The sequence below is a fragment of the Solanum verrucosum genome, unplaced genomic scaffold, assembly GCF_900185275.1.
Source record: "Solanum verrucosum unplaced genomic scaffold, falcon-dt-bn FXZP01000050.1, whole genome shotgun sequence".
Classification (NCBI taxonomy): domain Eukaryota; kingdom Viridiplantae; phylum Streptophyta; class Magnoliopsida; order Solanales; family Solanaceae; genus Solanum; species Solanum verrucosum.
This window is the reverse complement of record NW_026020020.1, coordinates 1,126,652-1,146,412: the sequence shown is the minus strand read 5'-3', so window position 1 is coordinate 1,146,412 and position 19,761 is coordinate 1,126,652. Positions and strand designations below refer to the sequence as shown.

General features: G+C 35.0%; 1 protein-coding gene and 1 pseudogene across 1 annotated transcript in view; one reads left to right on the top strand and one right to left on the bottom strand.

Annotated features, from left to right (window-relative positions):
- LOC125821071 (tetraspanin-6) overlaps nucleotides 1-19,761 on the top strand; it is a 1,176,838-nt gene that overhangs the window by 515,499 nt on the left and 641,578 nt on the right. The window lies entirely within an intron of this gene.
- On the bottom strand, nucleotides 18,489-19,649 carry LOC125821055 (mediator of RNA polymerase II transcription subunit 15a-like; annotated as a pseudogene).

Sequence of the window (19,761 nt, the reverse complement as noted above, 5' to 3'; positions counted from 1 at the left end):
TCAACTGATGTCATTTGGCCTGCATCATTTTAGGATGCAGATAAAAGTGTTCAGAATTATCAACATGCGCTTCATTGAGATCACTTTACACTCCTGTTAGCTTTTGGTGAGCCTCCTTGTATTTTGGAGGACTTCACATTTACTTTCAGTTTAGTAATTTTGAGATGTCGTGGGTCTTGTCCCGCTATCCTTCTTTAATAGTAGAGACCTCATAAATAGTTATAGTTGAAGAGTCTTTCTGTATTTACTTTCCTTTGAGTTATTTTACAAACTACAAAGATTTCTATTGAGTATTTTCTAGACTTTATGAAGTTGAGTATTTGAGTGTAATGAATTTTTATTCAGTTTTAAGCCTATTATTTCTCGAATTAGTTTTGTGCTTGTAATCAGCCAAGATGAGGATTCTCTTGGGGACTAACAATGGTTTTTGAGTGCCGACCACATCCAGGGTGTATGCTAGAGTTGTGACAATTTTTGCGGGGTTTGTTTAAGTGAACTCCGATTCACTTTTGCAACATCTGAGAGGGGTTTGACCTACCATTTTTGGGGTTTAAGCCCCATTCTTCATTTTTGGAGTTTGGGAAATCCTTGGTGGAGATTTTGAATGGGTTTCTTGTGCTAAATTAGTCAGGTAACGATTCTTAACTCTCAAATTTCATTTCCCTTTGATTATATATGAATTCTAACATCAGAATTGGGATTTTGAATGGTAAATGACAAAGATTTTCAAGAATTCAAGTTCTTAACTAAAATAGAGACTGTGAATTAATTTTAAGTCCTTTTTTCAAAATAATATTCACTAGTGAGTTCCTAAGGCCTTGACTAACATTGTCAAGTATTAAATTTTGGATTCGAACCTTTTTTCAAAATTGGATTTTGAGTTGATTGACCCTTTTTTCTAAGCAATTGTTGTGGGTATTGTTGTTTTCAGAATGTGATTGTGAATACTTGATTGATATAGAGTGTATGACTTTGAAAGTGATTTAGAAGGGGAATACTTATGGAGTGATTATTGATTAATTTACGACAAGTGATCTCCTAAACTTTGTATACTAGTAGAATTAATGTATTCTCTTCGTTGTTTGTGTGTTGAGCATAATGAGAATGAGGCGAAAGGTTAATTGTCAACTTGTTAAATCTTGATGAATAAAAAATGATTGAGATTGAAAAGGCCATGTGATGAAAATGATAAAATTAATTGCTTTGTTGTGACCCTTATTGATTGATTGATGAAATGTGTGATAGCATGAATATGGACTTGAATTGCATAAGTTATTGTTTCTTTCATGTGGTGTGATATTGCTTGTGTGCTTTGATTGTTGAACACCATGATGAGACTTGTGATGGTTATGATGCCGAGGTCTTTTTCGTCAAGTGTTTATAATGCTGAGGTCATCACCGGCGAGTGCTATAAAGCCAATGGAAAATGGTTCCAGGTAGTGATTTGATATAAAGTCAATGGGAAATGATTTCGGCTAGTGATTTGATATAAAGTTGATGGAAAATGGTCCTACAAGTGATTTGATATACTACCGATGGAAAATGGTTTCAGCTAGAGAATTGATATAAATCCGCCGAGAAATGGTTCTGGATAGAGAATTGATATAAAGCCGATGGGAAATGGTTCTATCTAGTGATATTGTGCTGATGGGAAATGGTTCCGGCGGTTGTGACTTGATGCATTTGATGCTTATGTGTGACTTGCTTGTTAATTGCGATTGATACACTTGTTGCGTGTGATTGATCTACTTAACATTGAGATTGGCTTACTTGGTTCATTGGTTGCTGATTTGTGACTATTGAACTGTGGATATTTGGCCCTATGAGCCGTGTATTTTAGAACTGTTAGGTTGTGTTGATGCAGGTTGTAGTTGGAGAGGTTCATTAGAATGTAAGGGGTCCTATTACTGTGCAGGTTGTAGTTGAGGAGGTTCGTTGGAATGTAAGGGGTCTTCCTCCTCCTCCTCCTCCTTATTTGTAGGCTTGTCAATGAATTCGAGAGGTAACTACTTGTCACTTTGGCGGACCCTCTTTTTCCTTTTCTTTATACTTTGTTCAATTGAGAAATAAAGGTTGAGACTTATAATTATTTCAATTCCACACTTTATTTATTTAGTGGCTTGTACACGTGATAACTAAATTTTGGGGATATTATTAGAATGAATAAGTTTTCTATTTTAACTTGTTCTTGCTTTATATTTCCGCATTTCTTCCGTTACGTTGGGTTGAGGCTGACTTTTTTTGATAAGAATAGACAAGTGTCATCACGTCCACTTTTAGGTTGTGAAATCGTGCCCTACCAAACTTATTAGATACCGTAGAGTGATTGCATCTACTATAAGAGAATATGTCTTCATATAATCAACACTAGGTCTTTGCGAGAAATCTTGTAGCATAACTCGTGCTTTATATCTAATGATTTTATTTTTCTCAATAGATTTTCTTATAAAAAATCATCTATATACCACTGGCTTTACACATTTAGGTGTTAACACTATAGGTCCAAGAATTTCATGCTTTTCAAGTATACTAATTCTACTTCAATTGTTGTCACGACCCAGATCGTCGTGATTAACATCTACACTAACCCTCTGATGGGAGAATCATTACTACAACCTAGACTAAACAAATTAACCAAAAGATATGCATTTAAAGATACGGAAGCAGGTTTAAATGACAATATAAATACGGAGTTCCCATAAACTCCAAAGGTTTAAGCAAATAACTTAACCAAACTAATGCAGAAGTCTTAACCCTTAGAACCTGAAAGTCATTGTACAAAAACTCTACTAACGACAAGTCTAAGAACAAGGTATACAACCCCGAAGCTAAACCAAACACCTTAAACAAATAGTCTAAGTATGAAAAGGATGGACTTAAACAAGAAAGATTCATGGCTGCCTGAAAAAACTGGTTCACCCTTGAATCTGGTCACGCTCAATAGTCACCTAGCTGAGGTCTATCAATAGCCGCCTGAAGATGCCTAGTACTCAATAAAGAACAAGCAAGTGCAGTATCAGTACACAACCACAGTGTACTGGTAGGATCACACGGCTATCCTAATAAGTGAAACACATGCAAGTAACCACAACATTATAAAACAGGAATATATCAAACATATACAATATTAGTCATCTTTTCAGGATTAATGTAGCATTCCACGTTCTCAATAATACACATTGGTTATCATTTTAGAGCAACAAATAGTCTTTCAACCTCAATCACCGTTAGATATGAATGTAATCATCACAAGTAGATACACAACACAATTCAATGATCCTCCAACGGAACCAAATTCAATGGTCCTCTCATGGAACCCAAACCCAAACTGTTAGTGTACTGATTCGTGGTACCCGATCCAAGTTAGTGTGACGGAAGTGACATTCTGATCCCATATTTATGTCGGTACGTGGCAACCGATCCCAATGTTTATATCGGTACGTGGTAACCGATCCAATGTTTATGCCGGTACGTGGCAACCGATGCATTCAACAAACCACAATCGCAATCACAAATCACAATGTATATTCTCACAATCATACAACAAGAGGTGATTCATGGCATACAATTATTCAATTATCCTCATTTATGATTAAGGTGATCAATAATGCAACATTCACATACATACATGCATTATAAAGAGCAATTACAAACATATATCACACCAACATGAAATCACAACCATCACCTACCTCAAATCCAAGCTTGAATCCCCTAAGGCATTTGAATCTTCCCTTTTCAAATTCTTCCCACTTGTTTGTGGTCTTAAAGCATACAATTAGCACAAGGATCAATCAACGAAGCCTAATTACCCGAATTATAATCAACATTATCAAATATAGGCCAAACCCTTGATCCCTATACCCAGGTTAGGGTTTCTTCCACCATAAATCACAAATCAAAATCCTCCCCCATCGATAATTACCCAAGAAAGTAAGTTCTACGGATCGAAAAAGCAGATTCGGTGAGTGAAAACGTTACCTTTAGCCTCAAGAATGGAGGAAAACTGTCAAGAAAACACCTGGGGTCGTTCCTTAAATCTCAAAGTAAAAAATTGCAGAATAAAATAATTTTGGAGTTTATTTCCGACTTAATTCGCAACTGTCCCCAATTCTTTCCCCATTGGCTTTTCCCTAACAACGGAATCAAGTTGTTACAATAGATACCAATTTACCTATCACTCGTCCTCGAGTGATCAACTAGGAAAGACTAGCTAAAGTAAGGGTAGAGTAGTATCTGAATAGTCGAATTACTGGGGATACTTTTCTCGCATGCCTTCTTATCGAATGTCATTACCCCCTAAGGGTTTCACATCTCCAACCTCAAACCAACCAATTGAATACCTACGCATCCTCCCTTACAATGCCTTAATAAAGTCATTTCAATACTCTAGTGATAAATATTATTGTATGTTAACTTAACTAACAACAAAAATGATTCCCAACAACCACCAAAGTTGATCGTACACACGTCTTCAACATGTTATCAAAGACCTTGACACAATTATCCGGACGAATCCTTTAGCACTTAAGCATGATAAAATTCCAAGTCAATACTCGCTACAAATAGAAGTGAACCTGAACCAACAAACACACACTCATAATACTCAAACAATCATAGTTCTTTAACATCTCCTTCTCACAACATAAATTTCCATAAGCTTAAGTTACAAAAAAATTTGGTCTTTAGACATTAGATACATATTGAGGGATATGTCCAAGCATACAAACCCTCTAGCAAAACTATTGAAATGCTGGATTTATTAATTATAGATTACCTCTTAAGAACAGTAGAATTGGATTCACTGATCCCCATATTCAACCATACATAATCAATACATGACCTTGACGAATAGACAAATATTAAGATTGACAACATATCTCACCACGAATATAGATTTACAATGAAAAACATGAATTATAAATTCAACAGTATAACACAATCTCCTTATCTATCAACATCAGCTTGTACCTTGAAGATTTTTTTGAATTCATGGATCTTCGCTTATCCTTGATTACATCTCCATCGATCTTACAATATCTTTTATTAAACTTCCATCGTACTCATTACTAAACTCAAAAACAAAACCAAAACACTTATCAGCAAACTCGAGCTAATGTCTATACACTCCTTTCTCAAGTCCTTTCCTATAGTTTTTAACCAAATCTGACGGACTTGTGACACTATTACCATAGCCACAACAAAACGAATGAAATCACGCGTCTGTGATCCTAATTATCTACTCCTCTAAAGTTATCTCTTTAGCTATACTACATCCCACTATTTTTCTTTATTATGACTCTAACCCTTTAATTTCTATTCGAATGGTGTCCCACCATCTCTTAAAACTTTCCATACAACCACGTTACTCACCAAATATTAGAAAACCATAACCTTAGATACTCGCAAGTCATAATTACTATACAAAAATTAGCTTAACCAATAATTTTATTATATAGTTGCATCTCGAATATAAGCCAATTATGCCAAACAATCCTGCCCCACCAGTTTGCTACCCCGCACGAAAGATATGACCTTAGCTGACTTAGGCTTGTCCCCCCTTCCCACTCTAACCCTTCCCTACCCAGGATCTCTAGAGTTACCGACTTAGCATTACCATTAAGCACAACATAATAGCGGGGACAACCAAGTCATGCATAAGATTATATCAAGTCATTCATATCCAGCATAACTAAATCGACCCAAATCTGACAATTCATAAACACAGCAGGACAACACGATATACATGGGTGACTAGGACTGACTCTTCATCTGGGTAGAAACATGTATGGGGGCATCAAGTATATCACAAATCATATCAAATTCTGAGGCAAATTGCACGAACACATAAGAATAAGTAGAATCCGGATCAAACAACACATTAGCCATTCGGTCACATATAATAATAGTACTTGTGATCACTTTATCAAACCTTCAGCCTCGATCTTGCTTAGAAAGGCATAAAACTGAACCCTATCATCTTGACGGGCAACCTCCTTGCTTGGATGCACTACTCTTTACTCACATTACCATTTCCCCGACCTCGCTGATTTCCTCTTCATATGCCCAGTTTCTCCACAATTGTAATACACTTAATAGCTTAACCAAGTAAACCTCGTTGTTATTGGAGCAGTCGTATCCTGACCTCTTCTTGATATACAAACAATCCATAAAATCGTAGTATAACTCCTAACCTCAAATGACAAAACTTAATTTCATCATTCGCTAAACAACCTATACATGTTATGACAACAATACTAAATGCATTTTCCAAATTAATGGTGTTCATTATCAAACCGTCCCTTACCAAAACTTCTTGAATGCTGTCATCTATAAACTTGAATCTGCAAATCTGACCTTAATCCCTTCATAAGCGACGATAGTAGCTAGAGAGCCCCACAAAACTCTTAATTTCAGCCCCAGAACTAAGTCGGACCCAATTCCTGACTGATTCAATCTTTTGGGGATCTACCATTACCCCTTCCCTTGAAGCTACATGCCCCAAAAAGGCAACCAAATTCAACCAAAATTCATACTTAGGAGATTTCGCACACGCTTTTTTGTTTTTATAATCACATGGATGTCAGTTTTTCTGCACAACATTTGATTTATTACAAGGCTTTATAGTCTATCCTCGATTGCTGAACACTGATTGGTTTGCAGAGGTTAGTTCAGATTCCATTCGGGTTCTATAAGAAGACCAAGGAAAAACCGAGGAGACAGGGCCGAAGTTCTGTTTTGCCCTGTCCCACTCTTGCGGGGAATTTCCGCTCTGGTGGCCTCGCGCTGGCGGAAAAATTCCGCCCCAACAGCTCAGACGAAAACAGTACCCATGTAATAATTTTTTTTGGGATTTTTCTCTTTTCTAAATCTCCTAACGGATTTCAACTTTACTGAGCAATTTAGGATAATCCTCTAAACTAGGATAATCATTGTCTATCCCGAGTCAATCCAACGATACACAATCTAACTCATTCTTATTAATTCAACACCATAACCCACACATCCCCATGATACACCCAGACACTCACGCGGTTATTACTCAATCGCAAGACACATCCAGAGCTTTCTTACGAATCACCTCGTACATTATCTAAACCGCTGCATCAAATTTAGTCGTGATCTTCTTTTCACAACAAGTTTCACGATACTCATCAGTTACAACTTACATAGTTTCAATCAATTTAACCAACATATTGCACGTATCAAAATTCAGACCCACATTTATTGTGTATATGATCATATTATCACATCTAAGCAAATACAACTTCCATATTCATAGTTGATTCAGGCAACAAGGAACACTCATTCACAGTTTTCAAGTTACAACTCACTGTTGACATCCAATTTTGGACCTCCACAATATAAATTAATCATCAGCTTCCTAAATTCCAAATGATTTGAAATAATTGGCTTTATAAATTTCAAAATAATTTTCAAGTCATTTTAAGTAGTTTTGTCATTTTTATAAATTTTAAAATAATAAATGTGATATTTTATAGAATTATGTGTCTAATTAGTATATTTTATGAATGTTAGAAAATTGTCTCAAAAGGATTTTAGTCTCATTTAAATATTTGGTTATTTAGTTTAAGTTAATTAATAGCTTATATTTCGAGTTAATTAGTTTATAATTAAGTTAATTATTATATAATTGTGTGTCTAATTAGTATATTTTATGAATGTTCGAAAATTGTCTCAAAAGGATTTTAGCTTTATTTTAGTTGGTTATTTAGTCGTCTATAATTAAGTTAATTATTTTATTTTATTAAGATTAAGAAGCTCGTTAATTAATTAATATCAATTTATCTTATTTAATTACTAGCCAAATCTTTTTTAACTAAATCAAATTGGCTAAGTTTTTCCTAATCCCCTTTCAATAACCCCTGGCCCACCTATTTCCTAATTCAAGAAGCACCCAACATTAACAATACAATACATGTACCAACCGACCCCTTCCAATAAAATAATAACAACAGCAGCATACACCAAACTGACCCACCCCTTTTTCCCTTTTAATTTCTAACATACAATGCATACAATACATACAATACCGCCCGACCCCACCTGTGTTCTCCTTCTTCTTCAGCAAAGACCAGAAGTGTGAACAGTAGACGTCATTGTTGACCAGAAACGTCAAAGCAGCAGTAGCTGTACGCAGCAGCCCTGCTGCCTTTGGATTTTCTGGGATTTTGGAGGAAATGTGCAAACCCAGCTGCTCTTTGTTCCGAATTTTAAATTTTCAAACCTAGGGAGAATTACATTTTTTACCCTCGTTCCTATCCGTTATTCAACTCAATTCCCCCTATAAATACATCTCTTCTCTTCCATTGTAAAGGGGTTGGAAAATTTTAACTATGGCAAAGAGACTAGCTTGGGTGAAATAACTAAATTACATACAAAAATATACTACAAAAGTTAGAGGAAGCAATCAATTTCGGTGTTTGAGTTCGATAATTTTGCTTGGATTTCTTGATCGGTGCTCGAGTTGGAGTTTTTTGCATGGTGGAACTCGTCTCCCTGCTCGTTCCCATTTCCAGTTCGCTGCCCCTACAAGGTAAACAACTATTGGCCTTTGTCCTTTCTTCTTCCCGATTCTAATAAGCGTCGAATCATGAAATATTCGTTGTTGATTACAAGCTGATCTTACGTGATTTGTTTTTGAGACTAAGTTGCCTTCGTCATTTTAATGTTTCTGAATTTTATTTTATTTTTGTCTTGGTGAAATATTGTTCATGCCTTTGGCTATGAGTTTAGAGGATGTCAAAGTAATAATTTAGCCGTCGCTTGTGCTTATTTTCGAGTTTAAATCTTGTTATGTTTGATTGGTGGGTCTTATTCCATATTTTCAAGTATCTCGGTTTTGTTTAAATCGTTGACAATGTTGTTCTTGCTTTTTCCAGAAAATTATATAAATTGTCTCTCTGTTTGCATTTTGCTGTATTCGTCATCTTTGTGTTCGTCTAGAGTCTTAGCTTGTTTTCACTGGATAATTATGCTACTGTTTTGTTCTTATTTCGTTGAAATAGCACTCATGCTTGCGTTATGTGTTGGAAGGTGCCGAATGAATTATGTTGTTGTACATTTAACTGCTTTTGAATGTAAGTCGGAATTCAGAGTTTGTGTTCTTTAAAGCATGCCCAAGACCTGTTTATACCTCGCTTCGATAGGAAATTATTCCATACCTATTCCTTTGAGTCTAATGGTTTGTTTCTCTTGTTCACTCGTGTATGTTTTCACTTATTTCTTGCTCTAAAAGATGTTAACTGTTTCCTTATGGAAGTTCACTGTTACTTTAAAATAAAAAAAAATGGAATTGGAAGAGGTTATATATTAATGTTTTGAGGTGCAACATTGCAACGGTGACCAACATATATTGCCAATTCTTTGGTAAGAATGTAATTTGTCTTCATTATATTTAGTTTCCATTTGGGCTAATTTCACTGATCATGTAGCCAATTAGCATGAGCATATTAATTCTCCTATTTGTCGAATTGATTAATATGTTATGGGGTGCATTTGTTAAGAGCTAGATAAGTGTTGAATCGATTTTAACATTGAGGTTAGCCGTTGTTTGGTTTCACGACATATTTTGACAAAGAGTTCTCAATATTTATTTTATTTTATTTTATTTTTACTAGCTCGAAAATTATTTCTAAGACTAGTTCATTCTTTGATGCCTTATAATTTTGCATTCTAAGTTGGTCTATATTAATTTGTGGTTACGGGTTGATCATTTCTTCTAATGCATCAATATATTTATGCGCATATTTTTCTCATGTCTACCTTGTTAGGTTCTTGACATAATTATAGCTAATTAAAAATTGTTCAATGCCTTCGATGATATTCAAGCGGTAGTATTTATTTTATTTCACTATTTTCTTATATTAAACCATTGAATTGTTGCTTACATTTTATTTGTTTGTGTTACATGTGAAATCTGTCCGAGTTCACTATGAACTCCTATCTTCTTCCTACATTTCGGGAAAGCCGTAAAGGCTCAAATTCCTCCTTATTCGAGTCAGCCGGCTATAACATCGAAGAACAGGTCCCTCAAAAAATTGACGAACAGGAATCGGCGCTGACAGAGACGAGAAATGAAAAAAGGGGCCAAAGGCCCACTTTTATTTTCTAGATTTTATTTTGTTATTTTGGGCCTAAGCCTTTGTCATTTTATTTATTATCATCTCGTTAGAATTTAGGACAGGTGCAGATGACTCAAACCAAAGGCCCAAAACGAAAATGGACCCAAATACTGGCCCAGGCGGACAGGAAAACCAAATTTGGGCCCAAATCTCTTTCCCTCTTCATTTTGATTTTTTTTTTACTTGTTAATATTTGTTGTTAATCTTAGGGTCGAAAAATTCAAATCCCCGAAAGACACCCATTTCGAATTAATTGCTTAACTAAATTATTCATCTTTTACTCAACTTAAAAAAAAATAAAAAAAATAAACAAATAAGTTTACAAAAATATTTCGCTTAGATATATTTCAATATTTCCCCCTTAAAATGGTCTTAACTACAAAAGTAGTTCACTTTTACAATTCAAGATGAGTTAAAATATTTTAGCCAAATAATTAATTATCGTATAACCGCATCTTTCAAACCCTTCCCAAAATGCTAATAAGAACCCCGAACCCCTTTTAAGTTTTCATTAGATTTTCTGTGTTAGTCTTTTGAAAACAACAGTTTTCTTGATTTTGCTTAAAAATTAAGTGGCGATTCTTAAAACCAGTCAAGTTATATTTTCTTAATAAAACACTCACAGACAAGCCCGATTTCTAAATTAGTTTGTTCCATAGATGACTATTACCGGTTTCCCAGTACAAGAGCAAAATGTAAACTGATGCACCCTGCAACTGGTCAAAAGATCATTTATCCGAGGCAGTGGATACTTTTTCAGAATAGTGACCCTATTGAACTGTCGGTAGTCTATACACATCATCTCTTTCTAGTGATGGTGTTACCACTGTTATTGCTCTAGTTCGGACCATCGAGTGAAAGAGGAAAGATATCAATTTGTATCACCCAGATACCAATTGGATTCAAGTCATAGCACGAAGGAGTAGAAAGAAGTGAGTTTTTCCTAAAGTCCTATAGCCTCTCGAAGAAAAGTACAGACGTCTTCGTACCCTTCCGCAAGACTCTACTAAACTTGTTTTGGTACAATGAGATCAATGAACCTAGGGCTCTGATACCAACTTTGTCATGAGCTATACCGTTGTGATTGACACCCACACTAACTCTCCGGTGGGAGAACCATTACTACAACCCAGACTAAACAACTTAACCAAAAACTAATCATTTAAGGATATAGAAGCAGGTTTAAATGACAATAAAAATACAGAGTTCCCATATACTCCAAAGGTTTAAACAAATAACTTAACCAAACTAATGTAGAAGTCTTAACCCTTAGAACCTGAAAGTCATTGTACCAAAACTCTACTGATGACAAGTCTAAGAACAAGGGGTACAACCCCAAAGCTAAACAAAACACCTTAAACAAATAGTCTAAGTTCGAAAAGGGTGGACTTAAACAAGAAAGATCCATGGCAGCCTGAAAAAACTGGCTCACCCTTGAATCTGGTCACGCTCAATAGTCACCTAGCTGAGGTCTATCAATAGCCTCCTGAAGATTCCCTGTAAACAACAAAGAACAAGCAAGTGCAGTATTAGTACACAACCACAGTGGATATGAACGTAATCATCACATGTTTATACACAATAAAATTCAATGGTCCTCTTACGGAACCCGATTCAATGGTCCTCTCATGGAACCCAAACCCAAGCTGTTAGTGTACCGATTTGTGGTACCCGATCGAAGTTAGTGTGCCGGACGTGACACTCGATCCCATGTTTATGTCGGTACGTGGCAATCGATCCTAATGTTTATTTCGGTATGTGGCAACCGATCACAATGTTTATGCCGGTACGTGGCAACCGATCTCAATATTTATGCCGGCACGTGGCAAACGATCTATTCAATAAATCATAATCACAATGTATATTCTCACAATCATACAACAAGAGGTGATTATGTAACATCTCGATATTTGAAAGAACTAGAAAGAGTTAGAATTGGAAATAGCCATTTTACGAAAGAATGAAAAATCTAGAAATTTATTAAGTTATGTTAAGTTTAGGTTTTTGGTCAACTTCAAACGATCATGCTCAAGATGAGTTAGGTGTGATTCCAGATACCTTAGGAAAGATCTGAAATAATATTTCCAACGCCACCAAGTTTTCGCGATTCTGAGTTCGTATGAGTGAGATATTCCCATCGGAAGTTGGATTGTTCGAATAAGGAAAGTGTAATCCAGAATTTTGAAGGGTAGTTTGGTCTTTTCCATACCAAATTACTTTATTTCGTTTTTAGGAGTTTAGTTGGGGGCTAAACTAAACTTGGTCAGTTTATGCTTTTGAAAACTAAGTTAGGGTTTTGAGATAAGAGAAAAGAAGAGGAGAACAGAGGAGAATGAGCAAGAATCGTCAAGTTCTTCAAGAATCGCTTGTGGATTTCATCAAGGGGTGATCCCTACGATGTATGTGAGACTTTCATAGCGTTGGTTTCGTTCACCCACGTGCCAATCATGTTTAGTTCAGCAAAATTCGTCCTAAAAATGGTTGAAAGTTTGATGTTCTTGATATGTGTTCATGAATTTGTCTTCGTTCTTGAATTGGAATGAGATTGAGAAGTTTTGAGATTATTGCGTCGAATTATAGTGTTATTTTGAGTTAGGTTCTTAGGTACATTTACTGGGTATCTGAATCTAAAGAGAATTTAGGAAAAAGAACCGAGTTTAGGTGAATTGGGGCTGGATAACGAAAAAGGAAAAAGTCAGGTGAATCTGTGTACCAAGTCCGCGTTGCGGACCTGTTCCTCAGGATGGGAAAAATTCTCCTCGCATCGCGGAGTGGTCACGGACCGTTCTGCCTCAAAAATTATTTTTGCGAGATATATCTCTGCGTCGCGGACTAGTTCGCAGACAATAATTTCTTAATTTTTTCTCATGTTTAACTATCTAAAAACACTCCTAAACATCATGAGATCCTTCCTATCACAAATCGCAATCCTTGAATCCATAATTCAATTTAAGGAAAGTTAAGAGTCAAGTTAAGAGTCAAGTCAAGAGGTTAAGAGTGAAGTCAAGAGAAGTTCATAAAGTATTTCAAAAGTCTTTCACAAATGTTTTAAATTTATTTTAAGACTTAAGCTTTGAGTTGAGGAAAGAGTAAGAGTAAAGTTCATTTCTTCAAAGATTATATGGGAACTAAGTATTCCCAAGAGTTAAAAATGTTTTCCTATTTGAGCAAGAAGGGAAACACCGATTTTCGAGAGAGCTTTTAAGCTAAATTTTGAGTAATTATCTCAAACCAAAGAAAAAAGTTTTGTTTTAAAAACATATGAGTTAAGTATATTGTGGGAGTAGTATTGAGCACCGATATGTGGATGGGAGTTTATAATAACTGAAGTCTCCATAAACCATGTAGCCATCATGGGTAGTAAAGGATCATACTTTTTAGATGATTCCTTAAGTGCTTTTTAACATAGACTAGTGGATCCACTTAGTTAAGGCGTTCTATATGACGGCAAAGTATAAGAAAATTCTGGCAGCGTGGGCAAGCCGGTGTATCACCACTTAGGCTCATAGTGGTGGTTGTCGATTAGAAAAACTCCCACAGTATTGCATTACTTTATTATATGAGTAAGTTGAGTTGTTATTGCATTTTATTTAACAAACTGAGTTGCTTTCTACTGTTTTAAAAAGCTTTCTATATATTGCATGTGTATTATTGTTTTATATTAAGTTAAGTTATTCATGAGTTGAGTAAAGCCAAGGTAAGTGTTTCTTTCAAATTCCTTTCAAGCTTATGTTATGTTTAATATTCCCCTCGCATACTCGTACATTCAATGTACTGATGCCATTTGGCCTACATCGTTTTATGATGCTGACACAGGTAATCAGGATCAGCATCCAGGGCCTCGTTGATCCAGTTGAGCACTCAGAGCCAGTTGGTGCGCCTTCTTGCTTTCCGAAGGACTCCTTTTACTTTGCTTTTTAGTATTTTAGTTGTTAGGATGATCAGAGGTCTTGTCCCAACATCACTTCTTGTTTTAGAGGCTTCATAGACAATTAGTAGTTCAGTTGCCTTTACATTATTATTTCATATATTAAGACTTGAGTTGCCATTTTGACCAAGTTGAATATTTGACCTTTAAACGTTCTAAGTTATTTTATTAAACAGTTGAGTAGAAGTGTAGTTGATCATTGTAATAATGCTTAGAGTCTTCCGCTGAATAAGTAAGCCAGGACAAGGGTTCGCTTGGGGCTAGCAATGGTTCTCGAGTGCCAGCCACGTCCGGGGTGTAGGCTCGGGGGTGACAGATTCATGACATACAATTATTCAATTATCCTCATTTACTATTAGGGTGATCAATAATGCAACATTCACATACATACATGCATTATAATAAGCAATTACAAATATATATCACACTAACATGAAATCACAACCATCACCTACCTCGAATCCAAGTTTTAATCCCCTAAGACACTTGAATCTTTCCTTTCCGGATTCTTTCCGCTTATTTGTGGTCTAAAAACATATAATTAACGTAATTAACGCAAGGATCAATAAATGAGGCCTAATTATCCGGATTATAATCAACATTATGAACTCTACGCCAAACCCTTGATCCCCATACCCAGGTTAGGGTTTCTTCCACCAAAAATCACTGATCAAAACCCTCCGCCATCGATAATTACCCAAGAAACTAAATTCTACGAATCGAAAAGCGGATTCAGGGAGTGAAAACCTTACCTTTAGCCTCAAAAATGGTGGAAAACTGTCAAGAAAACACCTGGGGTCGTTTCTTAGCTTTCAAAGTCAAAAAGTGCAGAACAAAATGATTTTGGGGTTTATTATCGACTTAAATTGCGACTTTCCCACCACATCAGACCTTATCCCACTATAGCGGCCCCGCCCTGGTTGAAAAATTCCGCCTTAGCGGCTTGCACAGAAACAGTGAGAAAAATTAAGAACTTCAAACCCCCATTTGACAACACACCTTCATCCCATGACACTCAAAAAATACCCGTTCACGCTAAGATCAGTTTCGGGAGTTCTACTCGCCCGAATTCGATTCTGTAAAGTCGTACGGGTTCCTTAACTTCTTAGCTATCTACTCATGTGATCAAAATCACAATTAGATCACCCAATTGTTACCAAATTTCTCTAGACTCTCCTAACTCTGATTTCGTCCAAATCTGGACTAGGCTAGGAAATTCCAAGTTGCTACTCAAAAGTTTTCTGGCCTCATTGGCTTTTCCCTAACGACGGAATCAGATCGTTACAATTGCAAGTTCCTAGTTTGGTTAGTTGCTCATTTATCTACATTTATCAATAGAATTTTGATTCAAAATTTCAGTTTTCTTGCATTAGTTTAATAGAAATATTATATCCAAAAGAATTGTCAACATTAAACTAAAAATCATTTTGGTTTCATTGAACTTATTGAGATCTCTTTATTATCATCTTTTTCAAAAACTTAAATCTTTTCATACGATGTATTATTAATTATTATGTTTTGAGAGTTTTATACACGTATATCACATAAAAGTCTTTAGTCAATTATCTTACATAAAAGAATAGCATTTATATACAACAAAAAATTATGATTTAATGCAATTGATATAGAAAAATAAAATGAAATGATTTTTAAATGTTGATAACAACTTTATTATACAATATATATTACATATACGTAATATGTTGTTATTTGTTGTAACAAATATTTTTTGATAACAACACTTGAATCTCTTGGCCGTGTGCTTTAGTTATTGATACTGGGAAACAAAAGCTTACTAACAAAATATTTTTTGGATGAATTTAGAAGGATGTTCTTCATATTCTTGATGTGAAGTCATAATAACATCAATAATATATTCACCGCAATTAAGTGGATTCTAATGAAGGTAAAATATACACAAAGCTTACCCTTACTCTATAGAAGTAGAGAGGTTATTTTTGAAAGACTATCGACTTAAGTGTAACAAATCAAAATAGTTATGAAAAGAAAATATGACAGTGAAAAAAACATCAATTAATTAAAAAAAATAGTAGAGAATTTAGAAAAAAAAAATAGTAACAACAACTAAATAATGTGATAGCTAAAACACAATGAACAATAAATGGTAACATATATCAAAACCAAGAAACTACATGTTTGTAATAATACTACGACAAATACGATGCTACCACAGTCCCATCAAAAGCAAGACAAAACTCAAATACCTACCAATGTTATATTCTATATCGTGACCTGCATACCATTCTATCTAAGATCATATCCTCAGTATACTAAAATTGTGTCATATCCCGTCTAATCATCTCTCTTCAATACTTCTTCTGCCTTCCTCTAACTTTCTTCCTATCCACTGTATCTGACCTCACAGACCTCCTCAATTTTTCAATCTCCTCTTCACATGCCCAAGTCATATATTAAACTCGACAACAATGCATATATATAATGCAACAACAATAACATACCCTGTGAAATCCAACAACATACATATATATATATGTGGTGAAAAATCATTTGATGTTGAAGTAAAGGTTTTTTTTTCTGATAATAATTATTGATATCATCTTCCATGATGTCAAAACAAGAAAAATGTTTTACTTTCACTAGGAAGCTTGACAATCAACATTTACTTCAGTTGATCAACATATCTCAAGCAACATAAAGGCAATTTTGATCCTAAAATACAAACAAATGAATAGTAAAGCTTCCAAGGACAGAATCAACAAGCCAAGATATATAAATTTATAAATTCAAAGCGACTGAAAATAGTTCTCTTCTCATCTCTCTCACTGTTTGATAAGAGCTCCACCATCCAATCTCCTCTGAAAAAGGTAAATATAATATTAGTACTGTCTTCTTAAATTTAGTTTTACTTTTGGTCAATAAATTTTAAAAAAAACACTTTTGAGCAACAATTAGTGTTTGACCAACTTTTAAAAAGTATTCCAAGCGTATTTTTCTTAAAAATGTCTTAGGGAAGAAATACCTTTCTGGCTTCAAAACAACTTCTGCTACTCCTCAAAAACACTTTGTTAGTGAAAACTTACAAGATAACAAAAATACAATATTACAATTGAAAATAAATATGAAGAAAATAATTCTCTTCAGGCTGAGGCGCGGATAGCTCGCTCTCTTTAAGGAGATTCAAGCCCACTGCAGCAAATGTTTTCACCGGTCCAGCAGTAGTCCTTTTGACTTGTCCCCTCTAGGATACAACAGCCTTCACAAAGTATAAATCAACAACTCTGGACAAGAGTTGAGTCCAAAGCTTTACAAAAAAGAACACCTCCCTTCAACTAATAAGACCTCTCTTTTTGACTAACTCTTTTACTCTATATTTTTCTTATGTGTTGTGTGTACCAAACCAAATGAAGACCACCACTATTTATACTAGAAGAAATCTTCTTAGCAATGAATAGGTAGATAATGGTGTAGTAAATAGTGAAGATAATGGTCTTAAGAGTTACATAGGTTACAAGGTGTAATGGAGGAATAATTTGGAGAAATAATTGTGTGGGCAACAAATGCACCAACGTGCAAATGCAAAACTGCCCAAGGTGTTGACCCAACGTTCAGTGGAACGTTTTTGTAACCAAAAAATAATGGGCAATAATGCCTATGTGCATTGATAGGTGAGTAATGTCATATATGCCTCACCAACGGATGCAATGTAAGAATGCCCACTAACACTCTTTTAACTCAAAGTAAAGCAAATTAATATATTAAAATAGTAATATTAAAATGCTAAACCAACACTTATGTTCTCCCAAAAGTTTGATTAAACACCTCAATTTTTTTTTTTTGGAACAAGCAACTTTGAGAAAAATAAACACTATCGACTTCCCAAAAACTTGTCAAAAACATATGATGGATGTAAATAATGACTTATTCATTTTAATTGAAAAATATTGAAGGCGTCCTAATAGCTTCTTTGGAGCTAAGATTCCTGCAAAAAAATTATAGCTTTAGAAGAAGGGTAGAGATTTATACATTGCAAGAGTTAATTTACTTTATAAACATAGGATAATTCATTTAAATAGAACATGAGAGATAGATTTATATTACAGATTGTACTGCTTGTCATAACAATCTCTTGAGAGTCTAGGAAAAAAGAACATAAGAAATCATCATCAAATATTTTGTTCTTCATCATCCAACTTCCTTTGGTCATTTTCAACACGATTATCATGCAAAGCAACCGGAGGAACTACTGTGCTATAACACCTCTTCCCAATTGCCGATGCTTGCACGACTGCCAAATCATCTCAGCTACTCTATGTTTCCTCTTTGATCGGCCATTATCAGTCCACGAGGAGCTCATATTCTTAGTTTGACATTTAATGTCCCTAGAAACTTTAGCATCACACATCTTCACTAAATAGTTCAATTTTTTGTTAATATCAACCAACAATGTCTCCACCTTTTTCCGAATGAGCCTCAATTTTCTCTAATCGTTCCTCAACTTGTGCTAAACGCTCATCAAGTTTAGCACCAGAACTCGTTCTCTTAATCTTAATCATTATGCTAGATTCAGAGTTGCTGAGAAATAATCTTAATCATCCAGTGTTCAGAGCTAGAAACATCATCTTAATCATTCAGATTCAGACAACTTAATCTTAATAAAAACAAATGAGGTCTTATAAATTCTCAAGCTATTGACTAGTGACTACAAAATGTCGTAGCCTTGTGTTCTTCTGCTAGCTAGTCAACTTAGCAATTACAAAACTTCAATTTGGATCATTAACAACAAATAAATCAGTGGTAATTCTTCCATTTTAATAGAGAAAAGGCTTCCGAGAAAGGAAAAAAATATAAAATTACCTCATTTTCCCCAACTCTGACATTCTCTGTGTCCAACAACGTCACTGTTTTGCTCCTTTTTAACCACCACCTCCTCTACGACATCATCCTTTGATTTGATCTCCATTGTCAGCATCTTTATAGCTATTTTCCTCAGATAATCTTCCTGCAATATTAGATAAATTTAAGTTAGAATGCATACAACATGTCTAGATGACTGGAAAAACGAATGCAAGTTATAACGTCAATTGAATTGCATCATTCAAATAAATAGATAACGAGTTTAGACTGTATATATGCCTGACTTGTAGCAGCATTATATACCTTTTCCTCAAACTTCACTGCAATTTTCATAAGCTCCGATTCTACGTCTTGCCAGAGAATGGAATATGCCTCTTCAATTCCTTCGTTCTATACAACAAAAGATCAGGTTAAAAGTCAATAAAGTGAATCGAATCGAGAATCATTCTTGGGTTCAAATTTCAGTAGAGACAAAAAAAACACAAAGGTAATTTCTTCACTTGTGTCAGATATCCCATGAAATTTGTCTAGATCTACAAAAGTTGGTCAGGACACTACAATTATCAAAAACACACAAAAAAAAAAAAAAATCCTAAATTCCAAATCCAAAATGTTTAACAAAAACACAAGAACAATCTGCAAAAAATTTGAAAAGTTTACATCTTGTTGACAATCCTTTCACGAGAACCTGACGGTAGTTGAGTCCGCCAATCACCGGAATCCATAGCTCCACCGGAAGCACCTCCAGGAGTCTGAGCAGCCGTCAAATCCATCTCAATTTTTGACCTAATAAAATTCCTTTCTTCACAATCCAAAGAAATGGAACAAAACTATGTTACTAAATTTTCAAAG